Source organism: Mus musculus, chromosome 4 (genome assembly GCF_000001635.26).
Source record: "Mus musculus strain C57BL/6J chromosome 4, GRCm38.p6 C57BL/6J".
In the NCBI taxonomy this organism is placed as follows: Eukaryota; Metazoa; Chordata; class Mammalia; order Rodentia; family Muridae; genus Mus; species Mus musculus.
Window position 1 is genome coordinate 89,008,861 of NC_000070.6, and position 16,508 is coordinate 89,025,368.

The 16,508-nt window shown below is 38.7% G+C and overlaps 1 long non-coding RNA gene across 1 annotated transcript in view; it reads left to right on the forward strand.

The window, feature by feature from the left end:
* Window positions 1-16,508, forward strand: part of Gm34568 (predicted gene, 34568) — a 74,886-nt gene that overhangs the window by 52,445 nt on the left and 5,933 nt on the right. The window lies entirely within an intron of this gene.

A 16,508-nucleotide genomic window follows, 5' to 3' on the forward strand; every position in this document is an offset into this window, starting at 1 on the left:
TTAAAAACATTAGCTTGATAGCTATTATAAAGCAGATGACATTACTCATGTCAAAAAATAAAACACCTCCATCTCATAGAAGTCTGTCCCCCTGTACCTCTTCATGCCCCTAACTTCCTCTTTCCTCACTGAAGGACTATGATATTTTCTGGTATTCTAGTCCATGCTTTTCTTTACTCATCTAAGTATAATCCCCCAAATAAAATAATTTGGCTGTATTTATGAGTAAGTAAAATCATACAGTCTACATTATCTTGTGCCAGCTTCTTTCACTCAGCCTGTGTTTGGCTGATTTGTCCATGTCCTTGTGAATGCCTGCAGTTTGATTTCCTTGTACAAAGTGGTTCATGTGGGTGACTTTGATCTATAAATCCAAGTGAAGTCTGCAAGGCTGTGCTATGACAAAGTATATCCAGCAAATTGGTTGCATACTTGCTTATGTTTAAGAGTTTAGAGTTCAGCCTAATGGTGATGAGTTTGGGAATCTGGTCCTGACCATTGACTCCTCCACTTACTGTGCGTTCTCTGGTTTCCAGTTGATTCCCCTGCAGCCTTGGTTTACTTATGGAGTGGGGAGTTTATTAATACTTCTCAATATCATGTAGCAACTCTTAAGAGATACACATGGGAGTCATTTGGTTACTACCAGGCTCCTGGTTCATATAGCACATGCTTCTATGGGCTTCTAATAGCTTTTTATTTGTGATTTTTTTATGTGTAATTAATTCAGATTCCTCCCCCTTGATTCAGAGAGCACAACGCAAAAGTGGGGGAAACAATGCTATCAATGAGAAGTGTGAGTGATACTGAATTTTCTATCATCAAACAGTCTGTTTGGTCCTTTTGTGCATTTTTAGATAGAATGGAAACCCTTGAAAGTGAGCTGGCTTTAAGTGTTTTTATTTTTATTTTAATAAGCAGTGGTTTATTACATAAATCAAATTGGTTTTTTTTTAGTTGTTTCCTCTAAACGAAGAAACTTCCTACTGGCAGAATTATTCTTAACTAAAAGTTCTTGTTAATTTATTTTCAAAAGCAATATATATATATTCCCAACGGGATGAATCTGAAGTAAAATTTAAGACAATGTAGGAAAATGTCATTATCATATCAAAACTAATAATTATAATAAAATAAAAATTACAATGAGAATTTTTAACATTTACTAGTTGGTTATCTTTGTACAATAACACATGGCACCAAATTAAATTTGTGTACTTTTCAATAATCCTTGTTTATCTATCTATTTTAACTCTATAAATTAAAAAGTCAAAGCAAAAGGATCAGTATGGAGAAAAGGAGAATTGGAGAGGTGCAGCAACTAGCTGGATGCTGCATCTCCTGCCCTTCACTCCCAATTTTCTATTGTCTAAAAGTGTGGATCTGCCCTCCCCATTGTACCAGCCACCGAACCATCTGTGTTACTGGACACCTGAAAGTAACTTGTTACTGAACAAGCTTGAGTTGAGATGTACTTTCCACATAAAACATGCACCAGGCTACAACAATTTACAGTAAAACAAGTAAAATTAGTAAAACATGTCTCAAGATTTTATATTAATTATATGTACAAATGACAGCATTTATGTATACTGAGTTAAAATGTATTATTAACATGAAACTCATGTTTATTCTAAGCTTCTAAAATATGGCTCCTGTAGGCTTATAGTTTTCAAAACTTTCTTTAATAAATGTACTTAAATGTTTTAATTTCCCTTCTAGCCCACCACCCACCAGAGTTAGTGGAAAGGAAAATGTGATCAGGCAAAGGAGGATGTGGACCTGTTTAGAAATAGTTCTTTCGAGCAAATCCAATTTGCATTCTCAGGATATCAGCAGTTCAGGTCACAGAAAATCAGCAGTGGTAGCTCAATCTGCTTGCAAACACCATTCACAAATCAGCAACAGCAGTTCAATCCAGAAGAAACCCTGAGGCTCTGCCAATAGCTCTAATTGACAGAAGCAGCAAGAAGCTGCTGGAACACCACCAGAAGTTCTTTGATGCATTTTTTTCTATATGGATTCATGACAAACAATGACTAGCAAAAAGTGGCAAGGCAAACTAATACCACTGTACTGACTAGTTTTGTGTCAACTTGACACAGCTGGAGTTATCACAGAGAAAGGAGCTTCAGTTGAGGAAATGCCTCCATGAGATACAACTGTAAGGCATTTTCTCAATTAGTGATCGAGGGGGAAAGGCCCCTTGTGGGTGGGACCAGCTCTGGGCTGGTAGTCTTGGGTTCTATAAGAGAGCAGGCTGAGCAAGCCAGGGGAGGCAAGCCAGTAAGGAACATCCTTCCCCCGGCCTCTGTATCAGCTCCTGCTCCCTGACCTGCTTGAGTTCCAGTCCTGATATCCTTTGGTGATGAACAGCAGTATGGAAGTGTAAGCTGAATAAACCCTTTCCTCCCCAACTGCTTCTTGGTCATAATGTTTGTGCAGGAATAGAGACCCTGACTAAGACAACCGCAAAGCATCATGAACACTATCTGTTGGGCTGTATTTACACCCTTTCCAAACATCACCTGTTTTCTCAAGTATCTTCTCTAACAAAACATCACACGCCCTTTTCCCAAGCTGCCTTCAGGAAAACCTCAAGTGTCTGTTCCCAGCAAAGCATCCTCACAGGTGTCTGCTTCAGCAAAAACATCCTCTCATAAGACAGTTTCCAGGAAAAAAAAAAATCACATGACACAACTGAGTCTCCAAAGAAACCAGAAACTTCCACTTCAGGCTTCTAGAACTGCTAAAGTTGAACATAAAACTCACATTATATTTTGATTAACAGAACTGGCCTAGCAAATGGAGATCACTGAGAGAAGGGGGCAATCTCACAAGGACTGGGGTGAAATTTTTAACATAGTGAGGTGAGGTGGTATGGATTCCAACAATAAAACTGAAATACCAAAGTAAATATGTGTTGCTTATAAGGCTGAGTTTTTGGAATGATATTGGTAATGTTATACATACATAGTTTTATTTAATCTTCAGTACAACCGAAAGGATATGACATCCATCTTTTAAAGGTACTTTAAAGCTGAAAATTGCAAGTTAGTGGACTGAACCAAACCATACAGCCACAGACTTGATGGAGCTGCGAAGTCTCCTTCCAAGCCCATCTTTTCAACCTCATGCACACTGTTTCTCAGACTATAATGTCTTCAATAAGATGGCTATGAGATCAATGTCTTTGTAATATTTGATCTATCCTTTTTCCTCAAGCAATAAACAGAATCCAAACAGTCAACCAGAACACCTTTCCCAAAATGGTTCGATGATCATCTCTAACTCTTAATGAAAGAGAGGGAGGCTTTAAATTCTGTGTTCAAAGAGATGTCTATTTGCTCTCAGGTTCCATTTTAGAGAATGAAATAATAGCCTACATGCAATAACATATCATTCTTCTTTTTCTTGTTTGGAAATGATGCAAAAGATTTATTTGAAATACTGGATAATAGCCAGATAATCCAACTCCCCTGCAGCAAACAAGCCCTTCAGCACAGTGTAGGGGCTTACATGAAATAAGACCTAGCAAGCGTGCTGCTGCCATGCCAGACACGTCCAATCTTACCCAAATCGCATAGTAGTGGTACTGCTCCCAATACCTTCATTGCCATAAATCACTTTTTAAAGTAAAACATTTTAAAAAACAGATCAAAGTGCTCAAGTAAACATATGTCCAACTGAAGTTCAGTCAACTTGAGTAATTTTACTTGTTTCCTGCTGACTTGCTTCCTGCTGAGAAAACTTTATTTCACTCAGCACAGCAGTAAGTCACCCACACTCATCCTCCTTGGGAAATAATTCAAGGAAAACCTAAAAGGGTTATTAAAGAAAATAGGAATTGACACTCTATTATATATTTTAAGTATTTTAGGGTGAAAAGACATTTAAAATTTGTAAATCATACTAGGAAAACATGATCTGAGTGAACACCCTACTGGACAACCATTGTACAATGCTTCAGCAGCATTTGGTGCCAAGGGTAGGAATTGTGTTTGAAACATGCCAGCTTTCCCAACAACCAGGTCAGAGGTACCTTGGTTTGTACTATTGCAACATGCATTCAGCAAGGGCTTTGTCCAATAAGCATTATACTTAACTTCCAAATTTTGTTGACAATTTATTCACAAGATTTATGACCTTTAGATTGCTTTGATATTCTTTATTCTGATTCTGAATTCTGGATTCTGGACTGTGTTCTGGAAAGCCATCATAGCTCTCTGATCCTTCATAGCTGCAAAAACGGCTGGATGACTGAGAGTTCCATTGATTCCTGTGATTCCTGGCATCATTCCGAGCATTCCTGCAGGAAAGACACCCACAGGAAAGCCAAATAGCTCCTTGGTAACTAGCTCTCTGATTGCACATAGCTCTCTCTCTCTCTCTCTCTCTCTCTCTCTTTCTCTCTCTCTCTCTCTTTCTGTGTGTGTGTGTGTGTGTGTGTGTGTGTGTGTAAATTCTCTATATGAAATCATACATCTTATTGGTTCTGCTTTTCTGGAGAAGGCTGGCTGACACAGTGTTGTGTGAAGGGTGAAGGGGGAGACAATGATATAACACCAAGTTTCTGTTCAACATGTTTCTAATGTATTGTGTTGGATGGACTTATTGACCAATACCAATATTGCTACATACAAACAAAACAACACTGAACACATCAGTTCCTATTTTTCAGAGGGTGGTGCTTTTCCATTCCACACCCAGCTCCTTAGCAACCACAAATTCATCAAAACGAGAGTTTTCCAGACTCACCGGCACATATATTTCATTCGCTTTCTCCAAGTGTGCCTTTCTGTGTAACTTTTTCTTCACTCTGATGAGTTAATAACTTGAATGGACTTTAATTTTTATATAAACACCATACTAGCTATACAAAGCATTTGAAAAAGGAAAAAAAATCCCTATAAAATCCTACTATGTTAAAGTAGATATTGAAAACTACATTTTAGGAAGAGGATGGAGAGAGGTGGCTAAGAATACTCAATATTCTTCCAGAGGAGGCAGGTTTGGTTCCCAGCAGCCACATTAGGCAGACAACTACATGTAGCTGCAGGTCCAGGGAATCCAACAATATTTACCTGGTGCATGGAGTCAAACACATAGGAAATTAAAAAAAACTAAAGTAAGTACTTTTTATTAAAATATTTTAACAGCAAAGAAATAATTTGTAAAAGTAACAACGTAGCAAGTTGAAGTGAAAAATATTGTGAGATTTTATTTCTACTCAATTACATGGAGACTATAGGAGGCATATAAACATATTGTGGGAGGCAAGATGGCCAAGACTTTTGTTTAACTCCCTATTACCAAATTTCACTTCTAAATTGTGCGTTTGATTCCACCTGAAAGATCAGATGATCAACTGTTGAAACATGAACATTGTATTTGAAAAAGAAGTGACTTCCTATGCCACAGGAAACTCCTTTGGTTTGTCACTTTCTTGGAAGTCATTTACTGAGTCACCCCCTTTTCCCCCCCAAAATCATCTCCTTTAATGTCACCTTTCCTTTGATGAGTTCTATGTTTAATAGAGACTACAATGAAAGAAAGAAGAAAATGCGATACTCAAGTTGCTTCTCAGCTGGAAATTGCAGGGCAGGAATTTGCCTGTGGAAATCATACAAAATGTTCAAACATCCAAGGGCTCGCAAGAATTTTCACCATAGGCACCACACAATATTCCTCAGTTCACTCTGCCCTAATGTGAGGACCGGGTGTGGCAGCAGTCCCAAGATGGCGCCCGGGACTGCAGCTAAGTCTTATGACTTGCACCTGACTTCCTCATACACCTGAAAATAAGCCACGACCATCGTGAGAGCTGCGCAGGTGCACCATGATGCTGGCGGTGTAAACAAGTCCATATTTGGTGGAGACATGCCCCTACTGCCCTGATTGGCTGAAGCTGCGGGCCTGGTGAGGTGACGTGGCCTGCCATGAGTGGATGGGGGCTGAGAGTATATTAGAGTGAGAGGCCCGGGGTTTGAGAGAAAAAAGATGAAGCAAGAGAGATGAAGACTGAAGCTTGTTGAATAAACTGCTATTAGAAGAACTGGTGCCCCAGTACAGGGTAACGCCAGGGCCAAAAAGGGGGAGTGGGTGGGTAGGGGAGTGGGGGTGGGTGGGTATGGGGGACTTTTGGTATAGCATTGGAAATGTAAATGAGCTAAATACCTAATAAAAATGGAAAAAAAAAATAAAGTCTATTTTTCAACAAAAAAAAAAAAAAAAAAAAGAAGAAGAAGAAGAAGAGCTGGTGGTAGTGTCGTTCTTTCTGGTTGAGAGCGGACATGACACCCTAATGTTGGAGGGTAGATTGGAGCTTGCACAAACTGAATAAACATAGACCCAGTTGAGAAACTGTTTCATTGTAATTTTCTCTAATGCCTACTAGGCACTGCATTTCTCAGCCTCTAGTGATGCAAAATAAAAGAAAGCATCTATCTGATTTTAGCAACTGTGAAACTGGCCCTCAAACAGAATTTTATACTGAAGTCAAGTAATACAAATCTAATGCAGCTTGGAAGATGGGGGGTACACCTATTCAACCTCTCTTTCTAAGAAGTGTGAGTGTATAGGCAGCTCATGTTATAGGTCTGTATAAACACATAAACACACAAACACACACACACACACACACACACACACACACACACAAACACACGGAAGAAGATGAAGGAAATTAAGAATCATCTGAAGCTAAGAACAAAAGAGAATAAAATAGTCCATGAAGTAAAGTGAGGACTGTCTGAAAGATTCCAAGCACAGGATGGCAGGGACTGGTCTAACCTACAACATTGATCAGTGTCACATACTTCTAGTGCCTTACCCACAGATAGCCAAGCTAGGAAATCTTATGGAAATCAATTTGAAACTTTCATGGATTTTGCAAGCTGACTATGTTCACATTACTTTACATTAAATAATCTACCTTTAGAAATATCTGTTCCACAACAATCTACATAGACTACAAATCTGGGATTCTTTTCTTTCCTAACCATAATTGCTAAACGTTTGCTTATACACTGCTGACTGCTGTGTTAATAATAAACATGACAAATACATCAATCACACTAAACCTAGGGACAGAAGGAGAAATGGTTAACAAAATGACCTCACCAATGCCTACAGAACATTACAGTCTGCAGAGCATGGTCTCTACACATGCGTAATGGAACACTGACCAAAACCATAGTCCAAGTCAGTAGATAGCCCTCAATAAAGTTGGAAAACTAAAATCATGTACAGTACTTTCTCTTGCCACCATGGAAATCATCTAGGGAAAAAACCATAAAGACAAGATAAATCTCTAGGTACTTGTATGGTACAATACAGAATATATGTGGCCTTTACCTTGGCTCTTAGTTCCTGGTGCAGAGACAACCCGTATCACACAGTGAATGGGCCTGCACAAATGCACATATGATCAGCACATTACTGTTTTTTTTTAAAAAGCCATGAAGTGCGGGGTTGGGGGTTGGGAGAGGTGGAGGGGGTTGGATCCAGAAGTAGTCTGGGTGAATATGATCAAAAAATATATACATGTATGAAATCTTCAAAGAATTAATAACAATATTATATTTGAAAATCCCTTGCCATCTCTTTTTAAACTGTTCATATTGCAGTGCTTTCAGTAACTGCCACCCTCTTACCTAAGTTTATGGCAGTGAGATGACTCTTGTAAAACCCTTTCAAAGTATGGAAAAAGACGAATTCTTGCTGTAGGAAACCCAAGCACCATAGGACAGTCAGAGCTATCAGCCCCTTGGCTCAAGCTCCAGGACAAAATATTGCTCAATTACATCACTAATGATTTATTCACATTATGAAAGTTTAGCAAAAACTACCCACTGGAGTCAAGAGAGATTCCTAGTTGGGGAGTATATAGATTTTCTGTTGGAGTCCTCATACTGACTCCATGGAACAGAGGCGCCCATGTTAATGTTTCTTAAATAGACTCTCTCTAGGTTTACAAACCACACATAATGAGGGCAGGCACCATGCCCAGCAGTAGATGGTCAACACAAAGTCAATGACATTTCTGGAGGGGCTTTTGTCTCATAGTGTTTTCTCTAGGCACGTTTTTTAACCATACAGGTCTTTTGCTTATGTATTATGCTTTACATTTTCATGTATTTTATAGGATTTTGTGTGTGAATATGTGTGGACCTGATCTATATGTGTCTCTTGTGCTTCTTCTTTAGCTCTTTTTTTTTCTGCTTCTTTGTTTGCTTTGTCCTATTCTGATTTGTTTGCATTTATTTTTATTATTTTAGATATCTGTTTTATATATTTTTATCATATATTTTCTTCATTTACATTTCGAATGCTATCCCGAAAGTCCCCTATACCCTTCCCCCCACTCCCGCCCTGCTCCCCAACCCACCCACTCCTGCTTCCTGGCCCTGGCATTCCCCTCTACTGGGGCATATAATCTTTGCAAGACCAAGGGCCTCTCCTCCCAATAGTGCCTGGCAAATACAGAAGTGGATGCTCACAGTCATCTATTTGATGGAACACAGGGCCCCCAATGAAGGAGCTAGAGAAAGTACCCAAGGAGCTGAAGGGGTCTGCAACCCTATAGGTGGAACAACATTATGAACTAACCAGTACCCCCTGAAGTCGTGTCTCTAGCTGCATATACAGCAGAAGATCTAGATATCTGTTTTATAATGAGGGGGAGAAAGAAAGGGTGTGGATTTGAGTGAGCAGGGGGAGTAGAATCAGGGAGGTGTTGGGGGAGGGGAAACAGAATCAGGATATATTGTTTGAATCACCTATTTTCAATTAAAAAGTAAAAATAATAAAATAAAAATGAGTCGGTGCTAAAAATTGATTAGCATCGAAAATATCACTAATTCTGATAAAGTTAAATAAATAATGAACAAAAGAATTCAAATTAAAATGGAATAAAAGTACTAATACAGGAGATTTAAGAAAACAGAAGATGAAACAGTCATGGTGAAGCACAGCTTCAGTTTCAGTGTTTGAGCAACTGAGGCAGGAGGATCACAAGTTTGACTGAGTAGGGGCCATTTAATGGCACCCTTCCTTAAAAAAAAAAAAAACTAAATTACTTAGAAACAAAAATTAAGATAAAAGATTCTATGGAGTGAATAGATGCTCATCATTTGAAAACTCAGATAAAAAGAAAGAAGTAGAAGGAAGTAGAGTAAATGTGTATCCTTCCATTAAAATTAAATCAATTTTATATTTTAATTTTTTTCATGAGGGTCCAGGTGGCTTTATAGCTAGTTTTTCTAAACATTTCTAAACATTTTTTGAACATTCAGGAATCAGACAATTGTGATTATTTTTCAAAGAACCAGAAAAGGAGAATGATCCCTCGCGTCACAGTAGAATTTCATTACTCATCCAAAGAGCCCAATATAGGAAAGTGTAATTAAAGGTCAAACTCACTCCTGAGCACAAATTCCTTTTATAAAAAAATGTGAAATAATATCCAGTATATGAAATGGGTGGTACTTCATGGCTTATACTATAGATGCAAAGTTATTACAACACTGGATGATGAACATGGATGAAAGGATTAGGAAAGCTACCCATTATGCTCCCTCTTTCATACTCAGGGCAAAGGTTTAAAATAGATTGCTCATGCATTAAAAGAGTAGGCAGAGTGACAGTTCCTATACGGTATCATTGAATACCCCGAAGAAATCAGGAATTTTAGCTGTTGTAATATTTTTTTATTGATTATTTTATGTATTTATGTTTCAATATTGCCCCCTTCCTGGTCTCCCTGCCCAAATTCTCCCTTCCATTCCCCCTTCAGTTCCCCCTCCCCTTTGCCTCTAAGAGGGTGCTTCCCCACCAACCCACCCACTCCTGCGTCATCCCTCTAGCATCCTCCTTTGCTGGGGCATCAAGTCTCCACAGGACCAAGGCCCTTCCCTCCCATTGATTCCAGATAAGGCAATTCTCTGCTACATATGTTGCTGGAACCATGGGTCCCATCCATGTGTACTCTTTGGTTGGTGGTTTAGTCCTTGGGACCTCTGAGGGGTCTAATTAGTTGATACTGTTGTTCTTCCTATGGGGTTACAATCCCTTTCAGCTTCTTCAGTCTTTCTCCTAACTCTTCCATCGGGGTCCCAGGGCTCAGTCCAATGGTATGTTGTGAGTGTCACCATTTGTCTTAGTCAGGTGTTGGCAGAACCTCTCAGAGGACTGCCCTACTGGGCTCCTTCTTGGCATGAGCAATAGTGTTCAGTTGGGTGTCTGCAGATGGTCTCTGAATGGTCTTTCCTTCTCAGCTCCATTTTTGAGTCCGGGTTACCTCACTCAGGATGAAATTTTCTATTTCCATCCATTAGCTTGCAAAATTTGTAAAGTCGTCACTTTTAATAGCTGAGTAGTATTCCATTGTGTAAATGTACCACATTTTCTGTATCCATTCTTCTCTCGAGGGACATCTAGATTGTTTCCAGCTTCTGGCTACTATAAATATGGCTGCTATGAACATAGTGGAGCACATGTCCTTGTTTTATGTTGGAGCTTCCTTTGGGTATATGCCCAGTAGTGGTATAGCTGGGTCATCACGTAGAACTATGTCCAATTTTAATGAAGAAACGTCAGATTGATTTCCAGAGTAGTTGTACCAGCAATCCCACCAGCAATGGAGGAGTGTTCCTCTTTCTCCACATCTTCTCCAGCATCTACTGTCACCTAAAGTTTTGATTTTAGCCATTCTGATTGGTGTAAGGTGGAAGCTCAGTGTCCTTTTAAATCGCATTTCCCTTATGACTAAGGATGTTGAACATTTCTTTAGGTGCTTCTCAGACATTTGAGATTCCTCAGTTGAGAATTATCTATTTAGCTCTGTACCCCACTTTTTTTTTTGATTTTTCAAGACAATGGTTTCTCTGTGTATCCCTGGCTGTCCTGAAACTCACTCTGTAGACCAGGTTGGCCTTGAACTCAAAAATCTGCCTGCCTCTGCCTCCCAAGTGCTGAAATTAAACGCATGAGTCACCACTGCCTGGCTCTACCCCACTTTTTAATTGTATTATTTGTGGGAGGATTTTGAGGTTAGCTTCTTGAGTTCCTTATATATATCGGATATTAGCCCTCTATCAGATGTGGGGTTGGTGAAGATTTTTTTCCCAATCTGTGGGTTGTTGATTTGTCCTATTGACTGTGTCTTTTGCCTTACAGAAGCTTTTCAGTTTCATGAGGTCCCATTTATCAATCGTTGATCTTAGAGCCTGAGCCATTAAAGTTCTGTTTAGAAAATTTCCCCCTGTGACAAGAAAGTCAAGACTTTTCCCACTTTCTCTTTTATTCAATTTAGTGTATCTGGTTTTATGTTGAGGTCCTTGATCCACTTGGACTTGAGCAGTGTGCAAGGTGATAAATATGGGTCTATTTTCATTTTTCTACATACCAATTGCCAGTTAGATCAGCACCATTTATTGATGATGCTTTCTTTTCTCCATTGTATATTTTTGGCTTCTTTGTCTAAGATCAAGTGTCCATAAGTGTGTGGGCTTATTTCCGGGTCTTCAGTTCTATTTCCTTGATCGGCATGTCTGTCTCTGTACCAATACCAGGCGTTTTTTTATCATTATTGCTCTATAGTGCAATTTGAGGTCAGGGATAGTGATTCCCTTAGAAGTTCTTTTATTGTTAAGAATTGTTTTCACTATCCTGAATTTCTTGTTTTTCCATATGAAATTGAGAATTGCTCTTTCCATGTCTGTGAAGAATTGTGTTGGAATCTTGATGGGGATTGTGTTGAACCTGTAGACTGCTTTTGGTAGGATGGCCATTTTACTATATTAATCCTACCAACCCATGAGCATGGAAGATCTTTCCATCTTCAATTTCCTTTTACAGGGATTTGAAGTTTTTGTCATACAGATCTTTTACTTGCTTGGTTAGAGTTACACCAAGATATTTTACATCATTTGTGCCTATCATGAAGGGTGTAGTTTCCCTAATTTCTTTCTCAGCCTGTTTATCATTTGTATAAATGAAAGCTACTGGTTTGTTTGAGTTAATTCATATTCAACCACTTTGCTGTAGTTGTTTATCAGCTCTAGATTTTCTCTGGTAGAATTTTTGGGGTCTTTTATGTATACTATCATATCATCTGCAAATAATGATATCTTGATTTCTTCCTTGCCAATTTGTATTCCTTTGATCTCCCTTAGTTTTCTAGTTGTTCTAGCTAGAATCTCAAATACTATATTGAATAGATATGGAGAGTGTGGGCACTTTTGTCTCCTCCCTGGTTTTAGTGGAATTGCTTCAACTATCTCTCCATTTAATTTGATATTGGCTAATGGTTTGCTGTATATTACCTTTATTATGTTTTGGTAAGGGTCTTGAATTCCTTCTCTCTCTAATACTTTTAAAATGAAGGGGTGTCATGTTTTGTCAAATGCTTTTTCAGCATCTAATGATATGATCATGTGATTTTTTTTTCTTTGAGTTTGTTTCTATAGTAGATTACATTACTGGATTTTTGAACCACTGGGATGAAGCCTACTGAATTGTGGTGAATGATGGTTTTGATGCGTTTTTGGATTCAGTTTGCAAGAATTTTTATCAAGTATCTTTGTATTGATATAATTAGAAAAATTGGTCTGAAGTTCTCTTTCTTTGTTGGGTCTTTGGGTGGCTTAGGTATCAGAGTAGCTATGGCTTGGAGGGTTTCCATTGCTACTTTTGTTCTTTTGACTTCAGTGTTGATGAGATTTAACTCAGGGTCTTATATATATTAGGTACGCAATTTGCCAGTGAATTACTTTCTCCAGCTCATGGCTTGTGAGACAGAGTCTCACATACATTTTGTGATGAGAACCTTGTCTCAAAAATTTAAAGGTATCTCACTGTTTTCCTATCTGCACTCTAATATGGCAGTTAAAGCTGTCTGTTTTTGTCTGTCCTCATGATGTCCCTCCTGACTGAATAAACTCCTCTTTTTGTGCTTAATTAATTCCTAGGCTGACATTACAGTCTTCTTATAGTCTTCGGTACTAGTTGGGTTTTCCAGAGTATCTGATCCAGTAAAATGTGTGCGTGGGGTGGGGGTGGGGAGGGGGTTAAACGTCAAAGGTCAGCCTTGGAAGTCTCAGGATCTATATTTTTGCCCAGGGTCTCTTACTGGCCAGGGGCTCAGCAGTTCTACTAGACTGGCTGGCTGTGAGCTCCTGTGATCCTCCTGTCTTCTCTTTCCCAGTACCGAGATTACTGAGATAATGGCTTCAAATTTTTGTACCCTGTTTCTGAGGATAAGACTTAGGTCCTTGTGTTTCAGCGGGAAGCATATTGTTGCTGTGCTAACTCCTTAGCCAGTGATCTTTAAGTAGAGCTTCACTGATACACCCAGAAAGCACACGTTACCTGCCATCTGGACATTTCTGAGCTCAGTAAGTCTGGTACAGCTGTAACATTTCAAACACACAAATCTATCTATCGGAGCATTGTATATAATGCTTTGGCGATCCAAACTCATCTCAAGAATTTAAACTGATAAAAAAAAAATTTAGACTATACTTTCATTGGAAAAATAATCATGATATTCATCTAACATTATTCTAAAAAATTCTAATGTGTAGTGTTCATGATACTTTTTTATTAGGTATTTTCCTTTTTTTAATTAGGTATTTTCTTCATTTACATTTCCAATGATACTTTAAAATCATGTTCTTTTTCCATGCCTAGTCCAGGACTGTGGCTGAACATGAAACTCTGATGTTTCCCTAGCATTCCACACCAAACTTCGCAATACTGCGTAGCATGCTAAGCTGTTGCCAAGACTGTTCTTAACTGTTTCTTCAGCTGGGCAAGAAGTTCTTAATGTTGTTTCTAGCATCATTATAGGCATGCAATGTCCAGAGTCTGAAACCAACTCTGGCTCACTGCTGATGCTTCACTGACATCTGTAGCTTATGGAATGGGGATGAGGTAAGTAATAAATGCAGATGGTTCATGTCCAGGGAACAGTGCTGCACCACTGAAAAATAACTTAAGAATAAAAAGACGAGAAAAATCATATCCTTCACCAGTCACGATTTTTGGTTCTCATTGCTATTTCCCATATTGTAAAAAGAACAAAGGTCTTTCAAAATGACAAATATTTAAGAAATCCTAGTGACTTGTAGTTGAGCTGTCATTCAGGAATTTATGTGAAGTCATTTTACACACATGTGTTCACCTTCTGTCTCCTCTTTAAGCTAACATAGTCACACATTCGCATGGGTTATAACAGCCTTGTGCCCATGGTTCTTAGTTTTAAGAGTGTTCCCCCGACCAGGTTTAGTATAAGGACATTGTAATATGTGAAATAGCACAATAGGTGACCTATTCTTTTTATCTGTTAAACCTTAATCATCACTCCTTTGCTGAAAATTTCCTTATCCTAAAGAATTCTAACTTCTTTAAAAATATTTTAATTTGAGAAGAGAATTTTCAACAATTTTATTCTCATAATCTACAATGAAGCCACATCCAAGTTTTTTCCCCCCAAGTAATGGCCTCAAAAGACATTCATTAAGGCTTATGAGGGTGTTTATATAGTTATAAAAGACAGCTGAAAAAACAGAGGTAACTTCAGCAAATGCTATGGAAAACCCAGTCAGTGATCTCAGGAACATAGATACCTCAGAATTATTTTTTGTTAGTTAAAGTCGAGGTTGATAAAACTTTGTAGCTATGGCCAGGCATGGTGGCGCACTCCTTTAATCCCAGCACTTGGGAGGCAAAGGCAGGCAGACTTCTGAGTTTGAGGCCAGCCTAGTCTATAGAGTGAGTTCCAGGACAGCCAAGGTACACAGAGAAACCCTGTCTCGAAAAAACAAACAAACTTTGTAGCTATTTGAAGAAGACATACATTCAAAACATCAAGTTTAAAAGTGTAGTGATTTTCTTCCTAAGTTACTATTCTTCATCCATTTATAGAGTCTTTTCTTTAGTCAGTCAAGAGCTGGGATTTCTTAAAAGCACAAATTTTCTCCTCATATCACAGAATAGACTGTTGTAATAATAGTCCCATGGTATATCATGGGGAAAATTTTTACCAGGATTTAAACTTAACCTTTGTAAGAGGTGATATTCTTGTCACATCTATTTGCATTAGCGTGTGGTCCCCCTAACAACTATAGCAAATGACAGCTGACACCATTCCAACACATATGGTTCTGAAATGTGCTCATTCATAAGCTAGTTCATGTATTCATTTATTTATTACCTGGCCCAGGGTGTGAAGCTGAGCAGCAATGTTACTCTGTGACCTTCTGTTCCTGTCCGTTCTGACAACAGATCTAGGAATAGGCACAGTGTGGCAGAAAACACAAGTGAAGTAATAAACAAGGCTATCTGTTTGGTTTTACTCAGGAAGTCCACCATGCTTCCATTGCAATTGTAACCACATTATAAGGCAGAGGGATTCTGGGGGTTTCTGTAGTCATGGTAGCTGATGCATCAGCAGCATTCCACCCTTAGATGATTAATTTAGGACAGTGGCTTCCAAATGAGGCCATATGTAAGAGTTATCTTGGAAACTGAACTCTGAATGCCCTAGCCAAATCCCAGGCCAAGAAATCACAAACTCAGGATGTTAAATGCTGATAGTCATGGGTTTAAAAAAAATATCTCCCAGGTAGTGTTATTGTACAACTAAGGCTCAGAAGCACTGGTCTTGGTAATAAACAAACAGACCTTTTCCAATAGCTCACTTATGAATTAACACATGATCCAAATTTTCCCAAAAGTGGGGTAGGGTGAGATTGGGGAGGAGTGAGAGGCAAGCAATGCAGGGGCTGTAGGAAATCTTAGGAATAACTTCGTTCTTGTATGTCTTTGTTTGACATACAAGAGACAGAACTTCTAAAAGTTTGAGGCTGAAGATACCCTAGAGAGAGCTCTTTCATAAGAGGAAAAGGAACCAAGGTGGTAGAACACCCTCCAAGTGTTTCTCTGCCACAAGCTTTGCCAGTGTTACAGATGATAAATGTTCTTGTTGCACCAGCAGACTTCAGATTTCCTGTTATTAATTGAGGCAAACGAAGTCTTCTTGTGTGTGTGAGAGAGCAATACAGATTTTATTCCTGGCTGCTGCAATTTAGTATAGTAGTTTCTAAGCCTGGCTATCTGTTACAATGAGAAGTCTTTAGAGAACCTAAAAAAGCACACCTGCTGTTGAGCCTCATCTTAGACACACTGAATAAGTATTTCTAGAAGCAGAGCCTAAGAAGCTGGATTTTTACAAAAGTCGCCAGAAGGTTTTTTAGCAATCAGCCTGCACATGGTGCTTTCAGTAACTACTTTCAGTATAGAGAAAAAACTTGGAAAATCAAGCAATCGTGTCACGGAATAGTAAGATGAAGAGAACGTCACACGTTATTTAGTATGTCTTTACTACCTCACTTACATCGAAATCAAAGCCTACAGAAGTAAAATGGCATGTTTCTTTGATAGAACAATTATAAGGATATAAATGTGTTCACATCTGAACCTCTGGGCACTAAATGCTCCCTTTT